The sequence below is a fragment of the Gouania willdenowi genome, chromosome 12, assembly GCF_900634775.1.
Source record: "Gouania willdenowi chromosome 12, fGouWil2.1, whole genome shotgun sequence".
In the NCBI taxonomy this organism is placed as follows: Eukaryota; Metazoa; Chordata; class Actinopteri; order Blenniiformes; family Gobiesocidae; genus Gouania; species Gouania willdenowi.
Window position 1 is genome coordinate 21,464,574 of NC_041055.1, and position 11,495 is coordinate 21,476,068.

An 11,495-nucleotide genomic window follows, 5' to 3' on the forward strand; every position below is an offset into this window, starting at 1 on the left:
ATGACAGGTGTCCTGTCATAATAATGACAGCTTAATGTCAGCCTTGATGTATAAAACTTCAAGTAAAGTGTTATCAAATATTCTAAGTGAATAATAGAACTTGACTTTTTACCTCCCCTAAAAAAATGTTTCAGCTCTGGCCCCTTGAGATTAAACTAGGTCGCATTTGACCCCCAAAGTAAAATAAGTTTTTAAAACCGCTGGTTTAAACCGTTGTGAGGAAGATTAGTTTTACCCTTCTAATGATGTGTTAATGGGTTTTTGTTTTTTAACTTTGTTTCCAACTGTGACCTGGCAAAAGGTATAGCCTTTTAAAGGAACAGGTAGAAGGGGTTAGAAATAAAACAAACAAAAAAACAAGATTGTTGTAATATGGCCCTTTCTGAATTTAATTAACCTTTTGTAAAAGCTGATTTTTAGCTGCAAAGTAAATATATGAAATACAAAGTTAGCTGAATCTTCCATCCAAAAACAATTCTCAGCTTTGGTTCAACATGCTCTAATTGTCTTCCGGACCAGTGTACAAATGTTACTCTGTCAAGCATAAATACACTTCGATTACCTTCACTAACTGAGATCGTGGCAGAGCTATGGAAGCTCTCCACTGGCCTCCTTTCACAATCTGCTCTCATCCACAGCCTTGTTTTTTAGAGATAGCACATCCACATGAGAGCAGGCACAATAAGCTGATCAAAGGTCTGGGTGGAGTTGAATAAACACCAAACTCAATAATATTGAATTTGTTTAACAAACTCTGTCTCAGTGAAAGAAAATCCACAACCACAGTGTACCCAAACCTGATTAAACATGCACTAAAACCACAAGTGAATTCAAATTGAAATATTTTTCACCACACAGGTTTTTCTATTAAAGACGAAGTAGTTGGCATCTCATTAACACTGCTTGCCTGGTGATGTCAACACACAAACCCCAGCAAAAACGGCTTTGATCTTTCCCCCTAACAGTGAGATATTTAATGAACAAAGGAGAAAACGTCCTGTAGCATCAACACTTTGCAATAGTGCAACTTGCGACGGAGGAACAGTTTAAAGCTCCGAGGAGGAATAAAACATGTTTATTCATAGTGATTAGGAAAACATCCAATGTACAAGATTGGAGTGCCAATCCAAAGTGTTGCTTACTGTTGCATCCATGCATGCTAAAACAGAAACATTGCGCCGCAAGCTTGAAGGAGAAGGCAGAAAACTAGCAATGCATGAAAGCTTCAATGAAAATCAAAGCTCTAGTTGCTGAACATGAAACAGCCACCTCCCTCCAGCAGGAATCTTCCTATTTGTGTTGTGCAGCTCAAGGTCTCATCTTACAGAAGCGTATTGCATTCACTTGGAAAAAACAAAACTGTTTTTTTCTGAATAATTTTTTTAGGTTTGATTTTTTTGGCTATTCTTTTTCAGTTTTTTGGGCAAATTCTTTTTCTGTTTTTAGAGTAATTGTTTTTCCTGTTTTTCGGAGTAACTATTTTCTGTTTTCCGGGCTAATCTTTTCTGTTTTTCAAAATATTTTTTTTCTTCTGCTTTCTGTCTGTACACGATAACTTGAAATGTTATGAACGTATTTTGATGAAATTTTCAGGAAATGTTGATAATGGATCAAGGAACCGATGATTACATTTTGGTGATGTTCTGGCTACCAAAGGAGAATATATATATATATATCCTATTCATTTTCCTATCCACACTGTGAAACTCCTGTTAATGTCAATATGAATACATACCTCGGACTGGCACTGTACTAGTCTCATTCAAAGCCAAATCAAACCTATTTTGTTGGTAATGCAGAGAGTCACCTGAGAGTTCTGTGGCTGCTTTTTGCCCTGTTGGGATTTCCCCTTTTCTCTTTCACGGTGGTAATTGAAACTGCAGGTGCCTGGCTCAGTGCACAGGGACTTCATTAGTAAAGACAGAGATTTCACACAACCTATTTTCAGAACACATTTTGAGTTCTGCTGGGTTATTTTTTGACAGCCCTTTGCCTGTTTTTGACATTAAACGGAAGAGTATTAAATTTATTGCAGAGGCATGTTGATGTCAGGAGAGCGTCCAGAACTCAAGGTAACAAGGTCAAGGTCAGTAAAGCTGATAAGTCATCTATAAGACAAGTTTTTACTTTCAAAGAAAGCTTTTTTCTTGTCCATGAAAGATTAATTCATAATGAACTGTTTTTGTTTGTGTTTTTTCACACAAACATCATGAGGATCGTGAAATTGTCCAGTCAAGCTGAGAAGGACGGCTGTAAATCAAAACAGAAAAAGAAAAAAATTCCCGCTGTTAAATTGATGCACACAAGCGCGGGAGATTAGTTTGGAAACCACTCTGCAGCGAGCCGACTGTCCGCTCACTGTAAGCAACTCGACAGGCATGAGCAGAATATTAATTGTCACACAGATGGCAGTCAGTTTCTTTGCTGTAAATCTTAAGAATTAATTAAGAAAAAAAAAAAACAGGGATTTGCATTATTTCAAAGTTAAAGGATATGTCTTATTTAAAAATTTAAAAAAAACAAGAAGAAAAAAATAACAAACAAAAAAACCAAGACCTACGATGACCATCTACTTGTCCAAAATGTAAAACATGCAAAAATGTAAATGACATAAATTTGTCTTTCTGGTTATGGAATCCCCTGTTTTTATATCGTCTGAGAAAGTCTAACCTCTTCATAAAGTCATTAAGTGTAAATGGCCTTCATTACTGAAAATCTGATGAGAAACATTTATTTACCTCCACCAACATGATCACGTTTTCACCAGCGAATACTTCCGACTCCAAAGTAATTGACAGATTTTGACAAATTTTGAACCAATGATAAAACCTTACACCATATCTCTCATCATTGGCAAAATTTTAAAAAAAATTAATATCTTGGTTCGTAGTTGATCGATCTTTATGAATTGTGACTCCGTTATGTCGGGTTGGTTCCTCAAATAATCCATCAAGTTTCTTCCGGATTGGATCCGAACTGCACATTTCATCATGATTCTTTTAAATGAATAGGGGGGGTGCCCATACATTTGGACCTACATATAATCAAGATCATTGATCCAGATAACTGAATATCTGGTTTAGGTTTAGTTTGGAGACAGACACACACACACACACACACACACACACACACACACACACACACACACACACACACACACTCACACACACACTAGTTTAAGCTATTTTCACCCAAGTCCAACATGAAACATGACAACCAACCAATAACTATCCCGCCTGATTTATTTACACTAGTTCACTAATAAACATGATTCCTTGGGAAATGCAGCATGTTCACTGGAGAGTGCATTGGTGTGTACATGTTAGTAAGTAACACAACCATGGTTTACTGTGCGTCTGAAGCGACAACCATGTAGGTCCACGCACAGCGACCCTCTGCACCACAGCGTCTCTAGACTCCACACGGGCTGCCTCATATCCAGCTGTTTCTCTCTCTCACACACACTTCACTCTACATTTTCTTTCAATGGCTGTTCATATTGACTATTGTTTTATTGAAATTATTTCCCAGTACTAAAAAGGTTAAGTGGGGCCTTTTTTTCCATCTCCGTTGTGTTTTCTGTCAATATTCACTGGAGCTGATGAATTGCATTGCGTCCACGGCCTTAATTTATTTGCATTTTCTCCTTAATGAGATCCGCCTACTTTACATATTCATCAGAGGGAAATGCGCTAAATAGATTGTGGGCAAATTGTGAAGCGCTGAACACGCGCAATCCTGATTCCCTTGGGTTTGTACCCCTTATTAGCACTTGGAGTGACGTTTGCACTCGTTTCAATACCCCTAAACCTTTAGTGAATCCACCCCTCAGACGTGTGTTTGCGGCATAATTGACCAATGATTTAGAAAGCTCCGCCCCTCCTGAAGCTGTTTGTTAATTTGGGAGAAAGTTGAGCCTTAGATTAACTTGTGGAGTGTGAAATCTACTGTTTCTAGAGTCAAGACATCACCTGTTTGTCAGGAATTGAAATCTGTGACTTGCTTGGTAGAGCGCTGATTATAAAGCTGCATCTCGCTGGAGTCGGACCGATGTTTTAATGAGTCTGGAGAATGCAACAGGCACAGACGTTGTGGGGAGGAAGAGTTTGATTCATTCCAAATCTAAATACATAATTTGCATTTCAAAAGGAAGCAATCCTTTTAATTTAGAGGAGTGTCTTGGGTACATGGATTACAGGAATCAGTCCAGAGGATGACAGTTGTGGGAAATAATCATGATGATTATTGATCTCACATATTTTCTTTTTTCTTCCATTGAGAAAACCTGCTTGGTTGCTTCTTAGCCACTGACTTATCAGACAAAACAAACAAAATAAGCTTTATGTACACTTAATTAAGAGTCATTCCATATACATATAGCTTTATGATGTTATGTTAGTGTTATCTTTTTTGCAGATTTTTATTCATATAAAACACTTTGAGTTGCCATGTGTATGAAATTTTCAACAAAAATATAGTTGAATTGCCTTGGCTTAGTGACTTTCCCACATGTACACACAGATACATGAAATGTTTAGGATTGAATAATGAAGTGCTGGATTAGATGGCTGTGCTGTTATGGTTCAGAATCTGTACTCTCCCTTTTGGGACTCTTTGGAATTCTCTCCGACACAACCGTGCAAATGTTTTCACAATGAAGAAGCACCTACGTCATTAATTTATCTTTAATTAAAAAAAAAAAGGGACAAATGTGTTCCTACGAAGGATCTAATTTCTGGTAGGGAGTTTCAAGTACTTGGTGTAACAAGCTTGCAAATGGATAAATATCACATTGAAACAGGTGGTTACAGTTGAAATTTCCTGGTATGAAGACGGTGGAACAGTCTTACCATTTCAAACAAATATTATATGAAAAAATAAAACAAAAAATGAAGTATCATTCTTAATGTAAATTATTCTTGTCATGTCCTAAAATAAAGCTAAGCTAAATTATGAAACAGTTCAGTAATGGTTTTGGAAGCACGACAACCCGTTAGAAAAGTGTCAAGGACATAGCTGGCTATTAGTCTGTCTGTCTCTGTGTGAGTGACCTCACTGACATGCAGGTTATTCTGCGTTGCACCTGCATGCTGTCACCTCCCTTGTTGTGGCGGTGTTGGATGAATGAGACGGAGTCAAGTTTTAGGGTTGCTGGTCAGATGCAGACACAGGGTTTATTTGGTCGATGGGTTTTGGGGAACAAAAAGAGACCTTGGCAAATGCTATCAGTTTAAGTCGGTATCTGGCCTGCTTAGGGCAATCTGACCAGAAGTGACCAGGAGGGATTCTGTAATCACATATCATCCATGATTGCAGTCCCTCTTTTCAGCCTGACTGTGCAGATGTCATTTTGTGACATCTGTAGTTACATCCACCTAACTCTGTCTGTATCCCTTCATCTTTGTATCAGATGAATCCATTGTGTAACCCACATGGATTAATAATGTGAAAGGTTAATATTGCCGCTCAAAGCTTTTTCATCTCCATTGTAAACACTTTTTTTTTTTTTCTTTTTGTCATTTTTGCAAAACTTTTGTGCATTGCACAGTGGGATGTGGAGTCCCGTAAAAGTATGCATAGAAATGTTTTTAACTTTGTGATTTCTTGTGTTTGTCAGACAAATAAGACAGTGATTTGCTTGACACCACTTTTGTTGTAGTTTATTCCCAGTATTCCCGGTGATATCTCATCACTCCGTGTGACATTCAGTGTCGATCAGATTCGGATATTTCCGTGTAAATCCCAAAATAAACATCTGCCATTGTTTTGCTACAACTTCCAGTCCATGAAAACTAACCAACAAATGTGCTGGGAAGTCAAGTTGTCCAAGTTTTGGGGGGCAAACACAATAAATCATTGTAAGAATGAAGTAAAAACACTTCTAAGCGTCTCCACATCCCACAATGCAATGCTCAACAGTGTTGACAGTGAAGATCAAAACAAACCTTTGAGCTGCAATTTCAACCTTTGAAGTAAATGATCTTCAATATATTGATCTTTGAGGCCTAGACTATGTCTTAATCTGATGAAACATTTTGTGCTCCAGCAGCTTTAAGAACTTTAAAGTGTTGGATTCTGTCTGGGTTCCTGACAGAAAAGAGGCCACTGCCATCGGGAATCACATACCCTGAAACCGTGAATAGTCAAAAAGACTAAAGTGGATGGTCCAAGCAGAAAAGTTTCATTGGCATTACACCAGTTTGCATTTTTACAGCCTTACAGACAAGAAGTCTGAAAGCCTCATGTACACAAAAAGCTTTGGTTTCCATGGTTTTCCTTTTCACATGGCTAGTCTGTCTCTGGTCCACTAATGTTCTTACTTTGGACAAAAACCACATTACTGAAGATAAAATGAGCGAAGTTATCAAGAAACATGAATGCGAGTCTTTGAAGGGCAGCAGAGTATAGACGATGATGAAGAGAGATTGAAAAGAGCCACTACGTGCATCAACTCATGCATCTATAAAGAAAGTTGAGATTAATCTAATGGTTACACATCAACGTGTTTCTGGAGGGAAGCCAAACAATGACCTGCTTGATTTTCTAATTAAATCTCATCTTCCAAAGACAAGAGATGTTAAAACAAAGACAGCTTCAGAAGATAAAGGAGATGGAAAGTCTGCAAGAATTTTTGCAAGTTTGCAAATCCAACCGGTGCTTCTTCGCTCAGGCTTACTTGCAATTTTCCCTTCAATTAAACACAAACACATTATGCTGTCAATCATGTCCATACATTGAAGAATCAAATACACAAAGAAAGTTCTTGAAGTTTGATAAAATAAAATAACAAATCAAAGCACAAAGCTACAAACTCTTTTTAAGACAGGGGTGTTTTTTTATCTTTGTATTTTCATATCTAATCTGTTAAAGCCTTTCATAAAGAAATAGTTGAATGTGTGTCCTTTAAAATAAGTTCTTGCTTTCTTGTCCTTGATGGGATCTGCATCAGAAGGTTGTGATAACTGGTTATGTTCAGAGTGGCTAAATTAGCTCTGAGGAATGTCCTTGTCAGAGAGGTTACTAGTTTTAAAAAAAATATTACGCTACAATTAGCGAGGAAGCCTTAAAATGTGATAACTCAGTGTTTTATAACTTAACACCAACAGTAGTTTTAGAAGAACAGAACAATGTCACTTTGAAAATATGGCTTTTTAAAAGCAAGTCATTTGAACAAATCCCTTGTTTTTGTTCTTTTATAGGGATTTATGGGGACGAATGATACGACTAAACTGATGGGCTTGGCTTTGATCACTTAGACGTCAGCACACGGTATGAAAAATGTTCAAAAAACAAAGACATCTTTTTCCCCTGTGAATTCAGTCTCTTGGCTTCATCTCAGTACACACTTGGAAGAAAGAAGCCGACTTCTAACACTCCTCCTCATTCTCTAACGCAGTGTATCTGAAAGCCTTGGTGCAGAAAGATCTGTTTGCTTTTTTATTTCTCACTGCCCCGACTCACCTGATGCACTCCACATGTCATCAACTACTACTGCTGAAGCTTAACAAACCATTTTTTTTGAATCACACACAAGATGGTGAAAACATGATGGGTTAAAGTGCCCTGGAATTTGGATTCATACATGATAGACATGATGATTTGCTGCAATTATTTCAAATTATTTGTATTTTGCAAAATAGTTGAAATTGAAAATTAAACTCAAAGCAGTGTATTGTACAATGTGTTTCCAAAATAAGAGCAATAGAAAAACGTTTTACTTAATCTCAATGTGTTTGGGGGTTTAGTTTTTATATTAGATTTAGGATTTATTATATTTTGACTTAATTTCAGCATGCTGGTCATTTCGTGGGTTGGGGTTTGGTTGACTCGCTCTTTTAAGTCAATTTTAAATTATTTGGTGTATTTTCTGCAAGTTGATAAGTTGAGTTCATGTGGTGCATTAGACAGTTTAGTGTGACTATGAAACCAGTTCATAGTTATTAGGGGGCCAAGCCCGCGGGGCCAGGGGACGGGTATGTAAGCATACGCGGTTCCTAGGACCAGCGGTGCTCGGAACCCTATTGTAGGATTTTTATGAACATTTATTATGTTTCCCCCGGTAAAAGTAGTGCTGCAGGCTAAACCGAGCAAGGTAGGGCGATGCCCTTTGGGGGGGTGGGTCCAGACCCCCCCGCATACCTTGGACGCAAAAACTCACATTGGTCGACCAGCAGGTGGCGCTATAACCAAGGTCAATGCGTTTTGGCCTAAAACTTCCACACCATTTGTTGCACATTCAAAAACTTACTATCCACAGATTTCTTGAATAGCACTGAATTACCTGGGCTAGGCCACGCCCATTTCCGCCTGACTTTTGTTGGAGCAAAATTGCAAAAACTGGAAAACCTACTTTTTTTAACTCCTCCTTGGGGTTTTGTCCAATCAGCGTGAAACTTGGCACGTAGAGTCTTCAGTTTGACTTGATCTAAAGTTATCTAAATAATTTTGTTCGGGCAAAACATGTGCAAATTATTAACGAGTAAATTTTTCTAGCTAGCTATGAAAAAGCGAACTGGTACATATCTCAGTCAAAATAAATGCTAACAACACCAAATCTGAGATCCTTGGTTGGCATCTGACTGTGGGGGTACGTGGTAAATTTGAATAATGTGGGTCACGAGGGGGCGCTGTAAATAAGAAATATTTATATCTCTTAAATGGCAACACCAATTTTTACCACATTTGGTGGGTATGACTTGAGTCATTCCTGAGGTCATATCTCAAGCTGATTAGGTTCTACTCCTCCCTCCTGTTTTCACTCAGGTGTGCCCTATCTCCTGATTGCCTTCTCTGTACTATAGAAGCTCTGCATGACTGCGAAATCCTTGTTAGTTTTACGTCTTTGGTTTGCACTTGATTTGTTTGATTTTTATTTCTATTTAATGGACTTTAGTGTGATAACAATCCTGCTTGTGCTTATTGAAAGTGATTCAGAAGAAAGAAGAAAAAAAGAGCGATTTATGACGTTTACAAGGAGACTCACAAAGGAATGGCCTGAAACTCTGAACCTTTTGTTATGAAGGAAAGATGCTCATGACAAAAGCCATCTTGTGTGTGACTGACACCATTTTTCCATACATCTGTCAGGGCTTAATGGACACTTGGGATTAAAGATTTCTTTCACAATCAAACTCACTTTGCAAAGACATTTCAGTCTCTTTCAATTTGAAGGACACCCTCTGAGTTGTTGGGTTTTATCGAGCATTCTGACAGCAATAGAATAATAACTAGAAACACCCTTGGAGAGTGCGAACCTCCACCAGGCAGCTCATTTCCACCCATATTGTGATTTCCACCCTATGTTGTAGTCCTACACTTATTTTATACACACTATTAAGGGGCGTCAAATGCCCTTAGCGACCCACAGTTCTCCTGTTCTTGTCTCCCATGTTATTTGTTACTTTTCTTCCATGTTCTCTTCCATGTACTTTTTTCAACTTCTGTTTTGTTCAAAGCAATCTTGGGAATTTACATATCTATTTTTTTAAAAATCCGTATATTTCTAACCCAATATTCCATGTAGATATCATATCAATAAACATGTAAATGTAAAGCTGATAGCCATTGTCCATTGACACGTTTGTATAGCTTTTGTACTTATTACTTTATAAAATTATTAATATCAACATTGAAACCAAACTTTGTTCCCATTTGCACTTTTGTGATATTTGCAAATTCAAAGTCAGTTTTTCTAAGACCTTTTGGAATCAGCCAAAGAATTTTAGATCTAATTGTAGCTTCTTCGTAGTTTTGTAGAAACTTTGTAGTTTTACGACAGCTGGCAACCAAGGCAAGGAGGTGAGGGCCAGGTATATTTTATTCTTCTTTTTTTAATTGGAACTCTGATGACATCATCAGCGAAGCGTGTTCTGAGAGAACATATGACATCATTAACAAGAAGTTCCACACTGTGAATAGGAAAATGAATGGGATATATATACAGTATATTTTTTTATTTTTTTTTATTTTGGTAGCCAGAACATCACCAAAATGTAATCACCCATTTATCAATTTTTCATCCAAATCCGTTGATAACTTTTCAAGACAGACAGATAAATTAAGGGTAAAACATAACCTTACCGCTTTGCACTTTGCAGAGGTAATAATAATCAGTTCCCCAGGTTTCACCAGCCTTTGTCAGTGCCACCCTGTCAGGTTTTCCTTGTACACGAAGCTGAAAGTGACATATTTATTAGCATTTGCTAATTCAACAACGTAGTTTGTATTATAGTAGGCCAGGGTATCAGGCATTTCTTTCCATCTTTTGTGTGGTTTGACATTTTAAAAACCATGTTTCCATTTCACAAACGTGTACTAACGATTATACACCTTAAGTTTGATTCACCTTCACAGCGTTTTCAAGGAGAGGCCACACTATCCTGTCTGTTGACCCCATACAAAACCTTCCTGACCTGAAGCCAACCAGTAAAATCCAGCCATCTGTTATAAAATAACCCTCTGTTATGAAGACAAGGCTAATTTAATACAAAATGAAATCAGTACGAAATCAATTGAGACCAAAGTCACAGTGTCCCTATAATAGGTTGGCATTTTTACTTCAATTTCTTGATGATGTTAGAAAATAAAGTTGTATTCACTGCTTTTGGACCAACCTGCAGGTCCAAAGATATCCTGCAGTTTGATTTACGCCCTGTGCCCTCTGCACCTATATCTCCTTACAGCCATTGTGATCAAGTTGATCGACTGCAGTCCAGGAATTGCTGACATACTGTACCTGTGGGATTATCAAACACATAGTCGTAATATCGCCTCCAGTACAGCAAAGACTGAAGGATGTGTGGAGAAAACAGCTTTATTGCACCAGAGGCACCCTTGCTGAGAACTGTAAGATTGGTCACAGAAATTGTATCGATCTGATTTTTTTTTGAAGAGGTGTTGTGAGCAGACTGGTAATGTGTCAAAATAAATGCTCCTTTTTCTGCTCATGCTTTTATGCAACTCACATTTACATGTTATACCATTATGCTGTGAGTGAGATGAGAGCCATGGCAGAGGGGCGGAGATTTAATTAAGGAGTGATGCAATAGTGATCAGTCAGCGTTAATCTCTGTCAATGGCTTATTGTGGCTAAAAAACGTATTCCTCTGATTGTGAAAACTATAGGAACATTTTACAAAAAGGTTCTATATAACTGAGCTTAAGGTATGCATATGTTTTTAACAAATATGGGACTTCTAATACCAGGGCTGGGGTCAATTATATTTGTAATCGTGTAATTGATAATTAATCACAATTATGATGTAGTTGTAAGTGTAATTAACAAAATCTGTTGCCATTATGGTTGAAATGAAATTCTAACTGAGTTTAGATAATTGATTTTGCAATGAAAATTCTATAAAAGATGTAAATTGTAATTTAATGCAAAACTGGGGAACCATGTTACAGTTCTATGTACAGTTCTACACATCTGTATTGAACAATTATTAAAATGTGTTTCATATTACACTTTCTCACATTTTACCATGAATGTATTT